At 45.8% G+C, this 17,521-nt stretch overlaps 1 protein-coding gene across 10 annotated transcripts in view; it reads right to left on the reverse strand.

Moving 5' to 3' along the window:
• GPD2 (glycerol-3-phosphate dehydrogenase 2) overlaps nt 1-17,521 on the reverse strand; it is a 2,458,594-nt gene that overhangs the window by 2,195,427 nt on the left and 245,646 nt on the right. For 2 of the 10 annotated variants that reach the window (XM_069616412.1, XM_069616411.1), the window contains exon 2: nt 15,099-15,205. The exons of 7 other annotated variants lie outside the window; for them this stretch is intronic. The gene's annotated coding sequence lies outside the window, so the exon portion shown is untranslated. Of the gene's footprint in view, nt 1-15,098; nt 15,206-15,378; nt 15,511-17,521 lie in introns of all 10 variants that reach the window. One more of the 10 variants, XM_069616410.1, reaches the window with a different exon arrangement.

The raw sequence follows: 17,521 nt of genomic DNA on the forward strand, positions 1-17,521 counted from the left end.
AGTAACGGGACTGTGAGAACAGTCTTCCCCTTGGCCTCCCGCCGTTGGTAGAGGAAGCTCTCCTTCTTCCGTTCTTTGGGACAGAGCTGGAAGAGCTCAGATGCCCTAGCGATCATGGCGTGGAAGGAGCCAATTTCGTCAGGGGGCCGAGCGGGTGGTGATGGGAGGTCAATTCCGTCGTCACCACCGTCGTCGTCCGTCCCCGCCGTCTCCGTTCCAGTCTCACCCCTCGATGGAGGGGAAGGAGGTGTCGGCTGAGAAGGTTGTGACCGCTGGACAGGAGGAGGAGGATGGATTCGCCTCCGCTTGCTCAGTGGGCTTCCCGACGGTCCAGGCTGGGGGTAAGGGCAACCATGTCCTGATCTCTGTACACAAGGCCTGAATAGCCATCAAGATCGCTCCTGTGTTTTCTTGTGGCATAGGTACCGGTTGCGACGGGAGCGACGGTTGGGGAGTAGGATTCTCCGTGGTCTGAGGCTCCTCGTCTGCACCACAGTGGCTTTCTTCGTCCGCCTCATCGGGATCCCTCCCGTAGAACCAGACCTCCTCGAACTTCTTGTCCAGGATCTCTGCGACGCCAGCCAGCTCATTTTTCAGAGGTGGTATCGGTGTCCGTAATGTCTACCGTGCCCCCACCTCTTTCTCTGCCCGGGGTTTCATGGGGGTCTTATCGATAGGCTGAAAAGAGGATTCCCTCTGTGGTGGCAGGGAAACTCTAGGCCCGGAGGTCGCCTCCACTGGGATAGCCTCCGCAGGCTTCGCCAGGGCCACCACGACTCCCTCGATCGAGGATTTAGCCGGGTGAATCAGGGCCTTCGCGACTTTGGGCGCACCTGTGGCCTTCACCTTGGGGGAGGTTCGCCGCCTCGCTCCCCCTCGGCTGCCGCCGTCAGGCTCGACCGAGACTTCTACCGAAGCTTACCCGTGTTCTCCGACTTCCTTTTCCCTGAGCCAATCTCCCGCTTTCCTCTAATGTCAATTGAGAAATATTTAAATCTGCAAAGAAATCCTCCAATTCCTCCCGAGAAGGAAACATCTTCCGAATACAATTTCTCATAAAATCTCTTAAAGCTTTCACAAATATCAGCATTTTTCACCACCACATCCCCCTGGTCATTCACAACACTGTGAATAAATGGTTTCTCCGTCATTCCACTCAATCTACTAGCAAGTAGCTTCCCACTCCTATCCCCACACTCCCAAAATGTTTGCTTAGTATAGAAAATGCCTTTCTCTGCTAGTAAGTCAGTCTTACCTGCCAACAACTTGACTTTGTGACATCTCCAATCTATCCTGAACTCTACCTGACTGTGCATATTTCCGTTGCAAATACAACAATTTATTCCCCATTGATTTCAATTCACACAAGAGCTTAATTCTCAAGTATGCAGTTTTACTTATAAATTCCCCTCTCACTACAGCCTTAACACCATCCCACACCACCCTAAATTCTGGCGATCCCTCATTCTCCCTGACAAACCTCTCCATTAATGTCTGAATGCTCTCCTGAACCCCCCTGTCATCCAGAACCCCCACTTTAAGACGCCACCTCATAAATGTGGGATCCTCCCTATCCATGACCACATGTAAGTCCATCGGAGCATGATCCGAGATCTCTCTTTCCCTAATATTCACACTAATCGTTTTATCCAACAATCTGTTACTAAAACAATCTATTCTCGAAAATGTATCATGTACTGGAGAATAAAATGTATATTCCCTTGAAGAGGGATGAAACTCCCTCCAAAACATCCACCACGCTGAATTTCTGTAAGAAAAATTCAAACTCCTTGCATACACCAAAATTGGTGTACCTACACTGACTGGTCCGATCAATTTTATGATCACGAACACTATTAAAATCACCCCCTAAAATAATCATCTCCCCATGCATTTCACTGAGTAACCCGTGATATGCCATCAAAGAACATCTTACCCGACGAGCATGGGCCATAAATACACCCCAACGTGACTTTCTTGCCACTATATTCGATGTCGACAAAAAACATCCGACCCTCCCCATCCATTACCACCTTATCAATACTGAATTGTAAACCCTTCCTAAATAAAATGCTGACTCCTTTCGACTAAGACAAATAACAATTAGAAAGCTCTTTACGATATCTTGAATTAAGTAAAACGTGACTGTCCTCACTCACCAAATGGGTTTCCTGCAAAAACACAATATCTGCTTTTGCTCTCCACAATCTCGCCATTACTTTCCTACGCGGGCAATTCAGACCTTTAACATTCCAAGTGAAAGCAATTAGTGCACCCATCACATCATAGCAATCTACTTAAATGTCCAATTCCCAATAATAACCCTAAACTATATTCTTTGTCGCTCAATAAACAAGAAAGCAGTAAAGCCAGACAATATTATGAATTGTCAAGTACTGAGCACTCCAACCCATCACCAAACCATATCTAGGACCCCCAACAACAAACAAAACAGGACCCCCAACAAAACACAAAGACAGAACATCAGACCCACAAAAACACAAAAGCACAAACACAAACCCCCAAATATATTAAACCATTGTACAATATGAAAGCAAATTTCAGATTCATTATGAATGCATGTCCCCCCATACATAGTGCATTCCAACCCATCCCCTCCAGAATCCAAACCCATGAAATCTGCATTTCAAACTAATTTCTTCTCCCCATTACAACTCAATAACACCTACTTAAATTAACAAATTACACTCTATGCAACATCAGAACACACTTCCAACAGTGAGCATTTATATAGAGGTATACGCAATTCTCTTGACATTTAGCGCCAAGTAGTCAGAACAACTACATTTCCCTCAACATAACAAACCATATTTCCCTCCCCATATTAACAGTTCTCAAATGTAACACATTTAATTATTTACACGTAACTGTAGAACCACCCCACAACATACATACTGCCCAGATTGGAAATATCTAAACATCATATTACACACACCTATGAAATATCCACATTTCTGGACCCCTAACATCACATCCCAACCAACCACACGCCCCAAGACAACTACACCCACCTATTTGTAACATGAATCCTTAGCAGCCCAACACATTGACACTCAATCCCCTACCACATCAACCAATAAACATGCACTCTACATGGTCAAAACAAAATAAAGCAAAAACAAAGAGGTGATGGCTGGAAGGTTTAGACTGAATCTTAACCACTGGCATTGCTCGGGGCAACCCTCCAGACCATCGTTCTTCGCCTGCCAAGCCATTACAGAAGGGGAAAGACCATATGCAAATCAGGCTTGGCCCCACCCCAAAAGGGGCAGTCCAGCCCGAACTGCTAGGTCGCATCCCGTCTGCACGAGACCACAAGCATCCCCAAACATGTGTCGTCCTTGTTGGGGCTCATCAGTGAGGAGTAGCTTGGGTCTCTAGGCTAAGGGGTAGGGCTAAACCTGATTTGCATATGGTCTTTCCCCTTCTGTAGTGGCTTGGCAGGCGAAGAACAGTGGTCTGGAGGGTTGCCCAGAGCATTGCCAGTGGTTAAGATTCATTCTAAACCTTCCAGCCATCACCTCTTTGTTTTTGCAAAACAAAACCAATACACTCCCATGACAATAACAATACTATCATGTCTCCCATTTAGTTGCTACTGACACCACTTCAAATCATAAATCTATAACCTTCTTAAAGTCCAACATCTGTCAAAATGCACATCTCAAACGTAACTGCCAAACAAACCCAACATATTTCTATTCCAAAGTATGCAGGCACCCCCACACCGGTCCCACCCACAAAAGTCTACAATCAGAGCATTACATAGAATAATAAAGCAAGTGTTTACCCAGCCGCAACAAAATACCAGAGGCCATGCCCAACCTCCCGACACAATGCAAAGCGTGCACATAAAACAACTAAACTCTGGCACAAACAGCAAATACCAACAATTTTGTAATTACACATCAAATAAAACCTCTGAAACATACCGAGTACTACTCATTAGAGCCACTAATCCAGGCCAAATGCCATTAACACACCGGAATCCCACAAACCAAGACCACCCCACCGAACCCCCCACAATCGCCACCACCCCCTTGACCGAGCCCAGCAATTCGACCTGGTAGACCATATGTTACTGGTCTCCAGGTTGAGGGAGGTGGCGGGTTTCTTGTCGTCGTCGGCGGATTGGGTCACCTCTTTCTTGAAAAATCGTTACTGGAGAGTGAGCAGCAATTTAGCTGATGCCAATATCAAGGAATTGACGCACGGGTTCCTCAGGGAGCCTGTCTCTCTCCGATTTTCTATAATCTCTTTACGGTTCAGTTTCTTGATTTATTGGACATTAACAACATTGAGTTTACTAATTACGCTGATGATACTCAGTGTATCATACCCATCTCTGGTGTCTTCTCCGATGACGAACTCAACATCAACAGAATTTATCTACTTATTCAAAGTTGGATGTGCTCCAATGGCCTGGCCCTTAACACAAGCAAGACAGAGTTTATGCTTGTGGGTCCCACCCCCAAGATCCGTAAGCTTGAAGATCAATATTCCAAATTGGTTATTGATGAATGTGTTATAGTGGTCAAGAATAAAGTCAAGACTCTGGGCATTTATCTTGACTGTAATCTTAATATGAAAGCTCAGGTTGGTAGTCTGGTGGCTTCATCCTCCTACTATATCAAATTGCTCTCACATGCTCGACCATTTCTTTCTCATACTAGTAGGGAAACCCTTGCCAGGGCATTGATTAGCTCCAGGCTTTATTATTGTAGCAGCCTGTTAATTGGTCTTTCTAATGGTGAGTTTAACAGACTGCAGGTTGTGCAGAATAATGCTGTTAGGGTTGTCATGGACAAGAAAAGGTCCGATCATATTTCCGAAGCGAGAAGGGAACTTCACTGGCTCCCTGTTAGGCAACGTATCCTCTTTCGGCTCTTATCTATCTCTTTTAACTGCCTGAAACATTCAGGCCCTAGTTATCTCAGTGAGGAACTACGACCTAAAGTGAGCAAACATAATCTCAGATCCAACAACCAATATCATTTTATGCTTCCGGTATGTAAACTATCGCAAACCAAGGCTGGTGCCTTTTTCTCTGCAGCTCCTGTGGCCTGGAACAATTTGCCCTTGAAATTGAGATCAGAAAACTCAATTTGTGTATTTAGAAAAGGTTTGAAGACACATTTGTTTAAATAATCTACCTCTGGTTTACTAATTTCTTGATCTTTTTAATACCCTTCTATTTGCTCAATCACCTCTCTCATCTCTTTGTCAGTGCCCTTAAGCCTTCGGGTCAGTGGTTTCTGAACTATATAAATGTTAAATAAATAAATTCTAATCAATGACCCCTACAACATTGTCCTCGTCTTCCAACGTTCACTTCCCATTCACATAATACAGCCCAATATCTAACCAGTTATTCACTGTACATGAACATCACTGTAACTACGGAAACCCATAACATTATGCAGCACAAAAGAAACAATGCTCTCAATTGCAAGACCCACACCCCTCATCAAATAGCCTATTCGTACAACAGTAGCCCCCAAAGCAGAGACAGGCCAGCATCATCACCCAGCAAGCAGAGCACATGACCGCCAGCAAAATTACTTCAGAGAATAACATTAAAAATGGGTGTCAACAACAAATTAAATAATACAAATAAACAAATAAAGGCCTTGTTGAAGGATCACTGCAGAAACACGTAGGTGCACAAGGGTCGAACGGAGCCGGCAAGGAGCACAAAAGTATTTGGTGTCACAATCCACGCAACCGTTGAGACATGGGCAGTAGAAGGCCCAGGGTGTTAATGATGCGCCGCAACAAGCATCATACAGTTTCACCGTCATATCATCCGCACAGAAGACCATCTATACTTCCATACTCGGTAGGAATCAGGCAAAATATCAATCGTGGTCAAGCAGTCACCCCCCACCGAATTCTATTGATTTTCTGAAAACGATGAAAATGACAAGTTTGTGAACTTTTGGCGTTCTGATTGCAGACCCTAGAGTGTGCAATTGTTCTGTGTTTGGCTATTGTGAAGATCTATTCATTCTTTGGAACTGCTGAAGGTCAGTGATTGTCTGTTTTTATATATTTTATCTATAATATGAATTGTTTATATACAATATAAAATATATTAAGTATACTTAGTTTTGTAATTTTGTACAGTTTATAGGTATTTGTGATAAGGCGTATGAAGTAAAAGATCGGAGCCAGATCAAATCCCTTTCCTGTGTTCATCAAACCAGGAAGGGTTAAGAGTATGATGTCATAAAGGAGGGACTGGCCATCCTATGAAAGACACTTAGTTACACCAATGAGAAGAACAAGTTACTTTCTTACCTGGTAACGTTGTTTCGACGGGATGTTCCTCCGACGTATTCCTTATCTTTGATAATACGTTTCCAGCTTGCTGGCTTCGGAAATTTTTTCTGTAGAGGGCGCTGCGCGTCGACGTCCGTCGAGTGCATGTCCTTCGACGGCCACCGTATCGGCGCCCATGCCCATAAATAGACACGCGCTGCGTCCGTTGCTCAGTTCCGTTTTGTAGTATAAGAAAAGACATGCCTGAATTGGTTAGTAACCTTGAAGGAGCGAAAGCTGCAACCACAAGGGAAGTTATCACTGCGGGGATGGATGGGAGGGGCGGTAAGGAATACGTCGGAGGAACATCCCGTCGAAAGAATGTTACCAGGTAAGAAAGTAACTTGTTCTTCGAAGGGATTGTGTCCTCCGACGTATTCCTTAACTTTGATAGACTCCCATTGCAGTGGTATGTAATTGGAGGAGGGAGTGATAGTGTTATGTATCCCTTTAGGGATGGACCGAGTGTAATACCGCTTTGCCAAATCTGGTCTCTTGAGCAGTGGAGGAATCCACATTGTAAAATTTTGTGAATGTATGTGCAGACGACCATGTGGCAGCCGCACATATTTCCCGGACCGGTACCCCTCTCTGGAGAGCTGAAGAAGCTGCGATACCCCTGGTTGAATGAGCCTTGAGGTTTTGGGGTGGCTCTTTCCCTGCTAGTCTATAACATTCCAGGATGGCCAAGATAATCCACCTGGAGATGGTTTGTTTTGTTATGGGTAGTCCCAATTTGTGACCAGAGTATCCTACAAACAGCTGGTCTGCTTGCCTGATTCTAGCCATTCTGCTGATGTAAAAGCTGAGAGCTTGCCTAGGGTCCAGCCTGTGTAGCCTTTCCTCCTCTTTCCCCGGATGGGGAGGAGGGTAGAATGAAGGCAAGGTAATTTTCTGAGTAATATGGAATTCAGAAACCACCTTTGGGAGACAATTAGGCTTCACCTGGAGGACAACCTTGTCCTTGTGGAAGATTGTATGTGGGAGTTTACAGTAGAGAGCTTGTAGCTCACTCACCCTCCTAGCAGATGTTAATGCTACAAGTAGGACAGTTTTAAGTGTGAGAAATCTCAATGCGCAAGAGTGAAGTGGCTTGAATGGAGTGCCCATTAAGAAGTTTAAGACTAAATTTAAGTCCCATAATGGAACCTGGAATGGTTTTGGAGGGTAAACATTACTCAGACCCTTGAGAAATTGTACCACTAGAGGAATTTTGAAATACGATGGTTCCTCCGCAGTGCACTTGAAGATAGAAAGCGCTGCGAGATAGCCTTTTACAGTGCCAACTTGAAGGCCTGAGTTTGCCAAGTAGAGTAGAAACGATAGCACCGTTGGTGTATCACATGAAAAAGGGTCGATATTCTCTTCCCTACACCAGCTGCAAAACTTGTTCCAACGGCAGCGGTATAAAGACTTTGTTGCTGGTCTTCTGGCCGAAAGCAACACCTCCATGACGTCATCAGGGAGATCCCAATCCTTGTACCTCAACCTTTCAGAAGCCAAGCGTGAAGGTTTAGGGTTCTGATGTCTGGATGGAGAACCTGACCTCCCTTCTGCGAGAGAAGATTCTCTTTGAGTGGAAGACGGATTGGAGGACAGATGGACATATCTAGAAGGTCCGGTTACAATGTTCTCCTGGCCCAGTCCGGGGCAATTAGGATCATGGTTTTCCGGAATCTTCTCAACCTCCTGATCATTTGAGGAATAACAGGGACTAGTGGAAACGCATAGAGGAGTGGAAACTCCCAGTCCACCACGAACGCGTCTCCCAGAGCTCCTCTCGGGGGAAATTCCCTTGAACAGAACAGATCGCACTTCCTGTTGGTGCTTGTGGTGAACAGATCCACCTGAGGCGTTCCCCAAAGGGCGAAGATCTCTTGAAGGACTTCCTGAGCTAGCTCCCATTCGTGGGAGACTGTGCTCTGCCTGCTCAGAGCGTCCGCTGTCAAATTCTTCTCTCCGGCTAGGTGGACTGCCGATAGAGAGATTCCTTCCCGAAATGCCCAAAACCAGAGCTGCATTGCCTCTCTGCACAGTGGCAGTGATCCTACGCCTCCTCTTTTGTTGAGGTAGTGCATGGCCACCGTGTTGTCCGTCATTATCAGGACATTCCTCCCCTGTACTGATGGCAGGAAAGCTTTCAGCGCTAGTCTGATCGCTCACAGCTCTAATAGGTTGATATGTAGTCTGGACTCCGATGAAGACCAACGACCGCTGATGGTCAAGTCGTTAGCATGGGCCCCCCGACCCTGTGAGCGAGGCATCTGTGTCTACTGTTATCTCCGGCCATGGTTGCCAAAACAGTTCTCCTTTCAAGATGTTCTCTGAATAGGCCCACCATTGAAGGTCGTGGGCTACCTTGTCCGGAATCCGGAGGAGGTCTGAGATTCTCCCTGAGAATTGTGACCACTGACTTCTCAGTGCCCACTGAAGAGATCTCATTCTCAGGCGAGCCTCTGGCACAAGGAAGATGCAGGATGCCATGAGGCCTAGCAACCTCAAAAAGTCAAAGGCTGGGAGATGCTGGGCATTCTGAAACTTGGTGACCATCTGTAGAATATCTTGAGCCCTCACCTCTGGTGGGGAGGCTTTTCCCAGGGAAGTGTCCAGGACCGCTCCGATGAACTGGAGTCTCTGAGATGGTATCATCTGTGACTTATTTAAATTGAGGGAGAAGCCCAGTCTGTGAAGGAAGAGGCAGACATAATCTAGCTAGGTCCGGGCCTGTTCCGAAGATACGGCCCTGATCAGCCAATCGTCCAGGTAGGGATAGACGTGGATCCCTTCCCTCCTTAGACTCGCCGCCACTACCGAAATCAGCTTGGTGAAGACCCTCGGGGCGGAGGTCAGCCCAAATGGCAGAACTCGAAATTGATAATGAGAGTTGCCAATTGCGAACCTCAGGTATTTCCTGTGCTTGAGATGGATTGGCACATGGAAATAAGCATCCTGAAGGTCCAGAGATACCAGCCAGTCCTGGAGCTGGAGGGCCTGAAGGATCTGAGAGAAAGTTACCATCTTGAACTTGTCCTTCGTGAGGAACTTGTTCAATTCTCGTAAGTCCAGGATGGGTCTCAGTCCTCCGTCCTTCTTTGGTATGAGAAAGTAGGGGGAGTACCAGCCCTTGTTCCTGTCCGCTACAGGTACCGGTTCTATGGCACCTTTCTCTAGCAGGTCCATAATTTCCTGCAAGAGGAGCGGATCTGGAACTTTTAGGGAGCTGTTCCCCGGTGGATGACTCTGAGGGATGTGTAGAAAGGGTAGGCAGTAACCTTGGGCGACTGTCTCCAACGCCCAAGCATCTGACGTTATAGCCTGCCATTCCGTCAGATGGTGAGTTAACCTGCCTCCTACAGGTGTCTTGTGTGCGAAGGCCTCAGAGAGGTTTGGGGGCGGCTGATGCAGATGCCGAGGGTAAAGAGGCACCTGCTGCTGCTGCGGTCTTATTACCTTTGACCCGTTCACCTCGGGTGGATCTTCTTTGGCCTCTTTGAGCCGGCTGTCCTCTGCCTTTTCCGAATGTGGAATAATAGCGAAAGGACTTTCCTCTCCCAGAGGTTCCTGAGGGGCGAAAAGGAGTTTGGCGGATAGCAGCTCCTAAGGATTTTGCTGCTGCTTTAGAAGTCTGTAACTTTTCCAGACTGTCATTAGCCTTTTTCCCGAATAACGAAGAGCCGTCAAAGGGCATATTCAAAAGTCTGGCCTGTACATCTGGAGCAAAGCCAGACTTTTGCAACCACGCATGCCTGCGGATTGTTGTACTAGCCACCATGGCCCTGCTGATACGGTCAGGGGAATCTATGCCAGTTTGAAGAGACTCGCACATGGCATCTTTGCCATCTTGAATAATGTAAAGGAAGGCTTCCTTCTCATCTCCATTGGGTATGCAGTCAGCCGCTGATGAAGCACACTCCCATAACGTGTGACTGAACCTGGCGAGCGTACAGGTGGCGTTGATGCACTTCAACGCCATACTACAGGCAGATAAGACTTTCTTTGCCATAGAGTCGTACCTCTGTCATCCCTGTCCTGTGGGACAGTAGGGTAAGCAGTCCTACTGCTGGATGAAGTTGCCGCTTGAACCACCAGGCTCTCTGGGGTCGGGTGTTTTGACAGGTATTCAGGGTCAGCAGCCGCTACCCTATACTTTGTCGACAGTCTTTTATTGACTGCTGGGATGACTTCGGGAGTCTCCCAATTGGATGCAATTTTTCTTTGTAGGGCTGCATGGAAGGGGACCACCGGGTCCTCCTGTGGGCCTTTGTCCAATATATCCGTTAGATCGTCCTGTTGGAAAACAGGTGAAGGCGCAGACCAACCCATAAACTCAATTATTCTTGCCATCAGGGTTCTATATGGTGTTTCAGCATGTTCCCCTGGGTCTGGCTTTACAAATTCCACTTCTGGGGAAGTGTCAAGTCCACTGGCCTCATGAAGTGAGTCCTGTAGTTCCTTCAGCCTTCTTTCTTCAGAGGTGAAATCCTCTGCAGCAGGCAGTGAGGATATCTGTAAACCAAAAGTTTCTTGGTCAGAGTCTTCTCTTTCTTCATAAATTGAAGAAAGACCAGGGTATTCTGATCTCTGAAATGGAGTAAAGCCCATCTCTAGGGCCGAAGGATTAAAACTCGTCGTTATTGGACGAGAAAATGTCGAAGTCGTCGACGCCGATGTAACCGGCCTCGAAGGCGCCGAAAATGGCGCCGAAAAAACTGGAAGGGGCCTCGAAGAATTCGAGAGGATCGGGATCCTACTCGAGGGCATCGACGACGGTCTCGGCGTCGTGCCGGAGGCCCTTGAAAACACCGTTGGCTGTGGAGCCTTGGTCCTCTCTTTCATCGGCGTCGACGATGGCGCCGAGTCGATCGACCGATGCGTCGCGGAACCCTACGACAACGGCGTCGATGGCGCCGACCTGTGTGTCGAAGGAATCTTCGACGATGGCGGCGAAGGAACCCTCGACGACGGCGTCGAAGACGGTGCCTTCTTACCCAATGGCTCATGGCGCTCTCGGGTGGAATGTTTCGCCGGGTGCTGCGACTCGCGGCGTTTTGATTTTTTGGGTTTTTCACCCGGGGTATCACCCTCAGCTGTCTTCGAGGGGGTCGAGGCCCCGTTCTCGAAGACGTTTAACATTTTCTTTCTGAATTCCTCCCACTCAGCTTGAGAACTGTGTTTGGTGGGACAGGAAACTCTTTCTGGGGGACACCGAAGACGACGAGGAATGGGACCTTCGACGTCTCTTTTTTGAGTGTCTAGATCTCGACGAATGGTGGGAGCCGCTTCGAGATCTAGAATGGGAGTGTTTTCGACGGCGAGGAGACGAATGCCTCGACTCGGCCGACGAAACCTTCGAGGAGGATTTGGCTGACTTACCTCTCTCAAGCTCCTTCAGGGCTTTCGCTGTCATGGACATGCAGTCCTCACACTCCGAACAATGGTGCTCGGACCCCAAGCACCATAAACAGACCCTGTGTGGATCCGTTATTGACATTTCTTTACCGCAGTCTCGACATTTCTTGAAGCCGGATCGCGGCGTCGTCGGTTCTGATGAAGAAGCCATCGAGAACGATAAGGAATATTCGTCGAAATAGATTTAGATAAACCTGACTGAACTGAGCAACGACGTTCCGAGGCGCCACGAAGCACGGAAAAACGGAACTGAGAAACGGACGCAGCGCGTGTCTATTTATGGGCATGGTGACGTCAGCGCCGATACGGTGGCCGTCGAAGGACATCGACTCGGCGGACGTCGACACGCAGCGCCCTCTACAGAAAAAATTTCCGAGGCCAGCAAGCTGGAAACGTATATCAAATATAAGGAATACGTCGGAGGGCACAATCCCTTCGAAACAATGTTATTGTAAAGGAGAGGTACTTTTTCTAATACTGGTTTTTGTTTTGGTGTTGAATTTTGAAAAGAAGAAGAAGATTGAGGAAGGGCTGACTCCGGAGGAGGAAACCGTTTACGAGTGGGCTTACTGAGCCAACACTTGCCGAGAAAGTGAGAGTTCAGGAGGGCACCCGTTGTGCCATTTATTCACAAACTGTGCTGTTAGTTGTGTTGCAACCAAGTAGAAGTGGCGTAAGATCAAGAGAACGAGAAAATACTACATTTCGCAACCGAAGGCAAGAAGTCGAGCTCCGCTGCTGAAACAGACGCTGTCGGGTCCGCGGCTCCACTCCAAACCCCCACCTTTGTGGAGGAGGAGCCGCAGCGTAAGCCTTCCCTGTGCGATAGATGTACAGGGAAAGGGGCCCGACCGCAAGATCCAATCGGCGTCGAGGCGGCCCAGAAGGAGAAAAACAGCTGATACGCTACGAGAGCGGAGAGAGAGGGATCGGTGCGCCGAAGATTGCAGACAAACGGCAAGGAAGGGAGATCCTAAGAGGTGAGCGTCACGTACGTTATAGGAGAGCTGGCTGGGGAGAAATAAGCCTGAAGGACAAAAATTATACAGAGAAGGAGGCAGAGTCGTAGACTTTTATAAGGGGGAAGAGCCTTTGTACTGTATATCCTGTGGCAGCAGCTAGGGTACATGATCTTTCATGAGGTCTGGTAAGAAACCAAGAAAGTAATGCTGGAAAAGGGCTCCTAACGAGTCTGCGCCAATGAAGATGACAAGTATCCATCTTTCCTGTAGAGGGAGATGTAGATGCACACACCTTGTCTGTTAAGGTATTTGAAACATCTAAGGGTAAAGAAAGTATTCTTTTAAGGTGCGGGGGAGGAAACGTGACCCTGGCACAGAACCACAAATACCTATCTGTAGTGAGAGAAAAGAGGATCCAAAGGTAGGAGCCCTCCCGTCCCCTGCACACTATTAGTATTCCGTGTAATAACGGTTAAGTATAAGCATCTATATGTAAACTGTTAAGTAAAGTAATTGTTCAACCAGTCTGTGTTTGAAACAATCATATACTTAAAAATCAATAAGTTTAATTGTTGCAGCTCATTCCTTAACAATAAATCTTATGATGCCGGGACACAAAATAAAATTTCAAATATTTAGATGAGTATACAGTGTACACAATTGCAGGTCAGGTAAAATGGCTGACACGTTTCGGGATCCACATCCCTTCTTCTTGAGCCAAAAATAGTGTAAACTGAAAAACAGTAAAATGAAAAGGTGTATCAAATTTCTGCCTGTAACTAATGGCCATACATAAAGTGCTCATGAAGCATCGATTCAAGAACCAGCAAAACCACTAGAGGCCGGATAATTAGCTAAGCATTCACCTCTCCGGAAATGCCAATAATCTCGGGGCAGGGCAAGGCCGATACCGATCTGCATAATATCAGACTCTGGGAAAGGAAAGGGGTATACACTTGGGGAGATCTATATGCTGAGGGAACCTTCCGGGAATTCCCCATGTTGCAAGCGGAGGATGGTATCCCCTCTGGCCAATACCTTTGGTACCAGAAGATTCGAAAAATAGCACGAATAGAATGGGCAACCTGGCCAGAGGAACCGGAAATGGACCCCTTCATAACACTACTATATAATCTCGGAGAAGGCGGGAGGGTGGTGTCCCAAATATACGGTCACCTAATCGACACTCCTAACCCCCGGAGTGCAGTACTTAGGTCTAAGTGGGAAACGGACATGGGACTGGAGATGTCAGATAAGGAGTGGGATAGAGCACTGGCGTTCCCTAGGGAGGTCTCTAGAAACCACAGATTTCGACTGATCCAGATAAATGTATTATACCGCACCTACCTTACCCCAAGCAAATTGGCTATATTCAACAATTCTACACAACCGAACTGCACCTGTTGCGGGACGGATAATGCAAACCTGATCCATATGCTCTGGAACTGCACCAAAACTCAGACCCTCTGGTCCAAAATAAAGCAAACCTGTGAAAAGGCGGGTCTGACCAGGTACACATGGACTCCGCATGAATGCCTTTTGGGAACCTACCCCAGACTAGCTAAATTCAAGCACTCAGTTAAACTGATGGACTTAGTGTGCATATTGGCTAAAAGAACTATGGCCATGTCATGGAAAAAGCCCACAGGTCCGATCTTCACGGTATGGCATAAAGAACTTGAGAAATGGGCGAACGCCGAAACAAGGGCCTGGGAGGATAGTGTAGCCAGATCTTCCGAAGACTCGAGCATGGCACTAACTGCATGGAAAGACACCATGGTAAAACTGTTCCACTCTCCAGACGACAAACCTCCTTGAATAACTCGCCAGGACGAATCGCTGATCCATGCAGCCAACTAAGTCACTTGGAACTAAACCATCACAGCCCAAGAAGGCTCCTGAACTGGTTTTGCCCCCCCCCCCATAACCCAAACATCCACCCTGTCGGAGACCAGTAGAACATTGTTCAAGACGACTCAGGAGACGGTTAATGTTAATTTGTTGTTTGTAGTTACTGTTTAATATGCTGCTGTACTATGTGGAAATTTGCTCATTTGATATTGACAGATGCACCCGCTGATGGTGTTGTTTTGTAACCCTAACTAAATGCCAATAAACAAATTTCAAAATAAAATAAAATTAGCTAAGCATTCACAGGTGACAAACATGCAACATATTTAAATGTCTAAATATCATTTCATCCAATGAGCACCTATCCCTCACGGGGAGTCGTCCTTGTGACCAATCTATAATCCTCTCAATCAGTGTAACTGCAATTTGGAAGTGCTAGTAACCTTAGCATATATACTAAGTCTGACTAATTATTGCATTAGATGGATATTCAACTAAGCACGACATATTGAGTAAAGTTGGAAACTCACATACCTTTACTCGTGAAAACAAATACGTGCCAGCATGTAGGGCGTATTAAGGTAATATGGGTCCTCAAGCTTCAGTAAGTTGGACAACTTCACTGTTGCCAGGAAGGCAACCTAAATATAAACAAAACAGTATGTGATTTGATGCGGGTATACATTCTTGCAAAAAGCCGAGTATTGCAATAATATTATCAATACTGAATAAATGGTGGGTAATAATTATAATTGTAAATAGGTAAAAAAATTGGATGCAAGTGTAATTATAACAGTCAATTCACCAAGTGTACCTCTCACTGGGCGTGAAACGCGGTCCAAAATCACAGTGTGCTTTTCAATGTTGTGCGAGCTGTAGATAATGTTCACCAGTAGGTATATCAAAAAGGTGCAGACATTGCTTGCAGCGCTTTAAAGACTGGAACCTAAAACAGTAATGAGGTTCAAAGTCATATTGTGTATCATCGTTAAGCCATGAACGAAACTCTCAGATAGAAAAATGGTGCTAACTACTAAGATATACATTTTACAAAGTCCTGATGTATGGGTAACGCACGGGGTCAACAATCCGTGATTCTTAATTTAGAAAAGAACGTAAGCAGCAGACACGGCACGTGCCAACGTTCCAAGTTACAAGGATATCAACAGCAGGAGGCTGCGGCCGCGAGCGTACAGATGCGGGCGAAGCGTCCCTCACGAAGGTAGCGGTGGGATACACTGTTTCCTAAGGAACCTTTCAAGACGCTCGAGCTGTGTCTAGGTAACTAAAGCCCCGATTACTCTCGCTACAACAACATAGAGAAAGGACTGCTCATTATGTTAAATGGACATACGGGGAAATACAGAATGACTAAGGAACGTGGGCGCCATCTTAAGACAGAGTCTGGTGGTGCTACTAAGATATACACATGATCTGATTAGATGTAAATATTCTGATTAAAGCATTTAAAAGTTAATCGCTCAAGCTAGTTATGTAAAGAAAAATGAGAATGATATGTTCATTGAAAACCTAATGAGGAGAAAAAAGGGGATGTAATATGTCCGTGTGATGTCAGTTGACATGACTAGATTTCCGTTTTAATTTCCGACGACAATACTGAAAGCTTACATAGGTTATAGAGTGATCACAATGACTAATGGTGCATGATACAACATGTAAAGTGTTCACGGTACCAATTATGCCCTATGTCGAAGTCGCATTGACTCAGTGGGCCGGTTAACAATACCCAGACTTGTATGGATTTAACAGGTATTCCACTGACAGTTTAAACATGTTACAAATGTGATAGTATTGCATGATATATTATATTTCAAGTTGCTAATTGGATACATAGTCAATATAGCGCGAAATCACTAAGTGCATTTGACAAGAAGATTCACAATGCCTATTATGTAATCAGTTGCTGTATTAGAATCTCATTTACTCGATGGGCCGGTAGACAGATCCCAGATACATCTAACTCAAATGTAGCAGATATTACACTATAGGTTAACACATACTATAAATGCAATAATGTTATGTAATATATAACATTTCAAGTTTTTGTAATTTTATTTGGAAAAATTAAATGCATAATCATTATGGCGCGTGATCTAGGTAAGTACATTTTGGCAGTGATATCGCCCCCCAGTGCATTGGGGTAGGGTACCATTCGTGGATGATGCTGATTCAGTCTACATGTAAATTTGAGCACATACAATAAAGTAATATTTTGCCAATACAATAAAGGTCAAAAATAAAGTAAAGTTATTAGTCAGATGTATTTCAGATAAAGCATCTCAGGGAGAACTCCTCATTAAGTCCTCGAGGATTGAGGGTGTCCAGAAGGTCTATCTGGTATTTTTCTCTACATGAGAGAGTAGATTGATAATCACCCTCTCTGTATGGTTTTTTGACCACCTCCAGGACCATATACTTAATTTGGGCTACTGTGTGTTGATGTGAAAAGTGCCTAGCCAGGAGAGATTTAATGTTCTTGCATCTGATGTTCGATTTGTGTTCCGTTATCCTGTCCTTCACTGCCCTGGTGGTTTGACCAATATACAATTTTCCACATGGACATTTAATAGCATTTATCACACCTGTAGAAATACAGGTGGCAAAATCTCTGAGTTTATATTTCTTCCCTGTCTGTGGGCGTGCCACCGAATCGCCTTTCATCACATTATTACAATGTGAACAAGCCAAACAAGGATATGTTCCTTTCCTTCTCGAGTTAAGTAGCATTTGTTTCTCTTTTGGAGGTTTTTCGGCTCTCACTAATTTGTCCCTAAGATTTTAGCCCCTTTTGAAAGCCATCATTGGGGTTTTAGGGAATAATTCATGTAGAAGCGGGTCACTGTGAAGAATGCTCCAATGTTTCTTGATTGATCTTCCCACTTGAAAACTTTGTTGGGAATATTTGGAGATATATAGCAATGGCGTCTCCTTCTTCT

This window comes from Ambystoma mexicanum, chromosome 9 (genome assembly GCF_040938575.1).
Source record: "Ambystoma mexicanum isolate Mex_15411 chromosome 9, UKY_AmexF1_1, whole genome shotgun sequence".
NCBI classification, from domain to species: Eukaryota; Metazoa; Chordata; class Amphibia; order Caudata; family Ambystomatidae; genus Ambystoma; species Ambystoma mexicanum.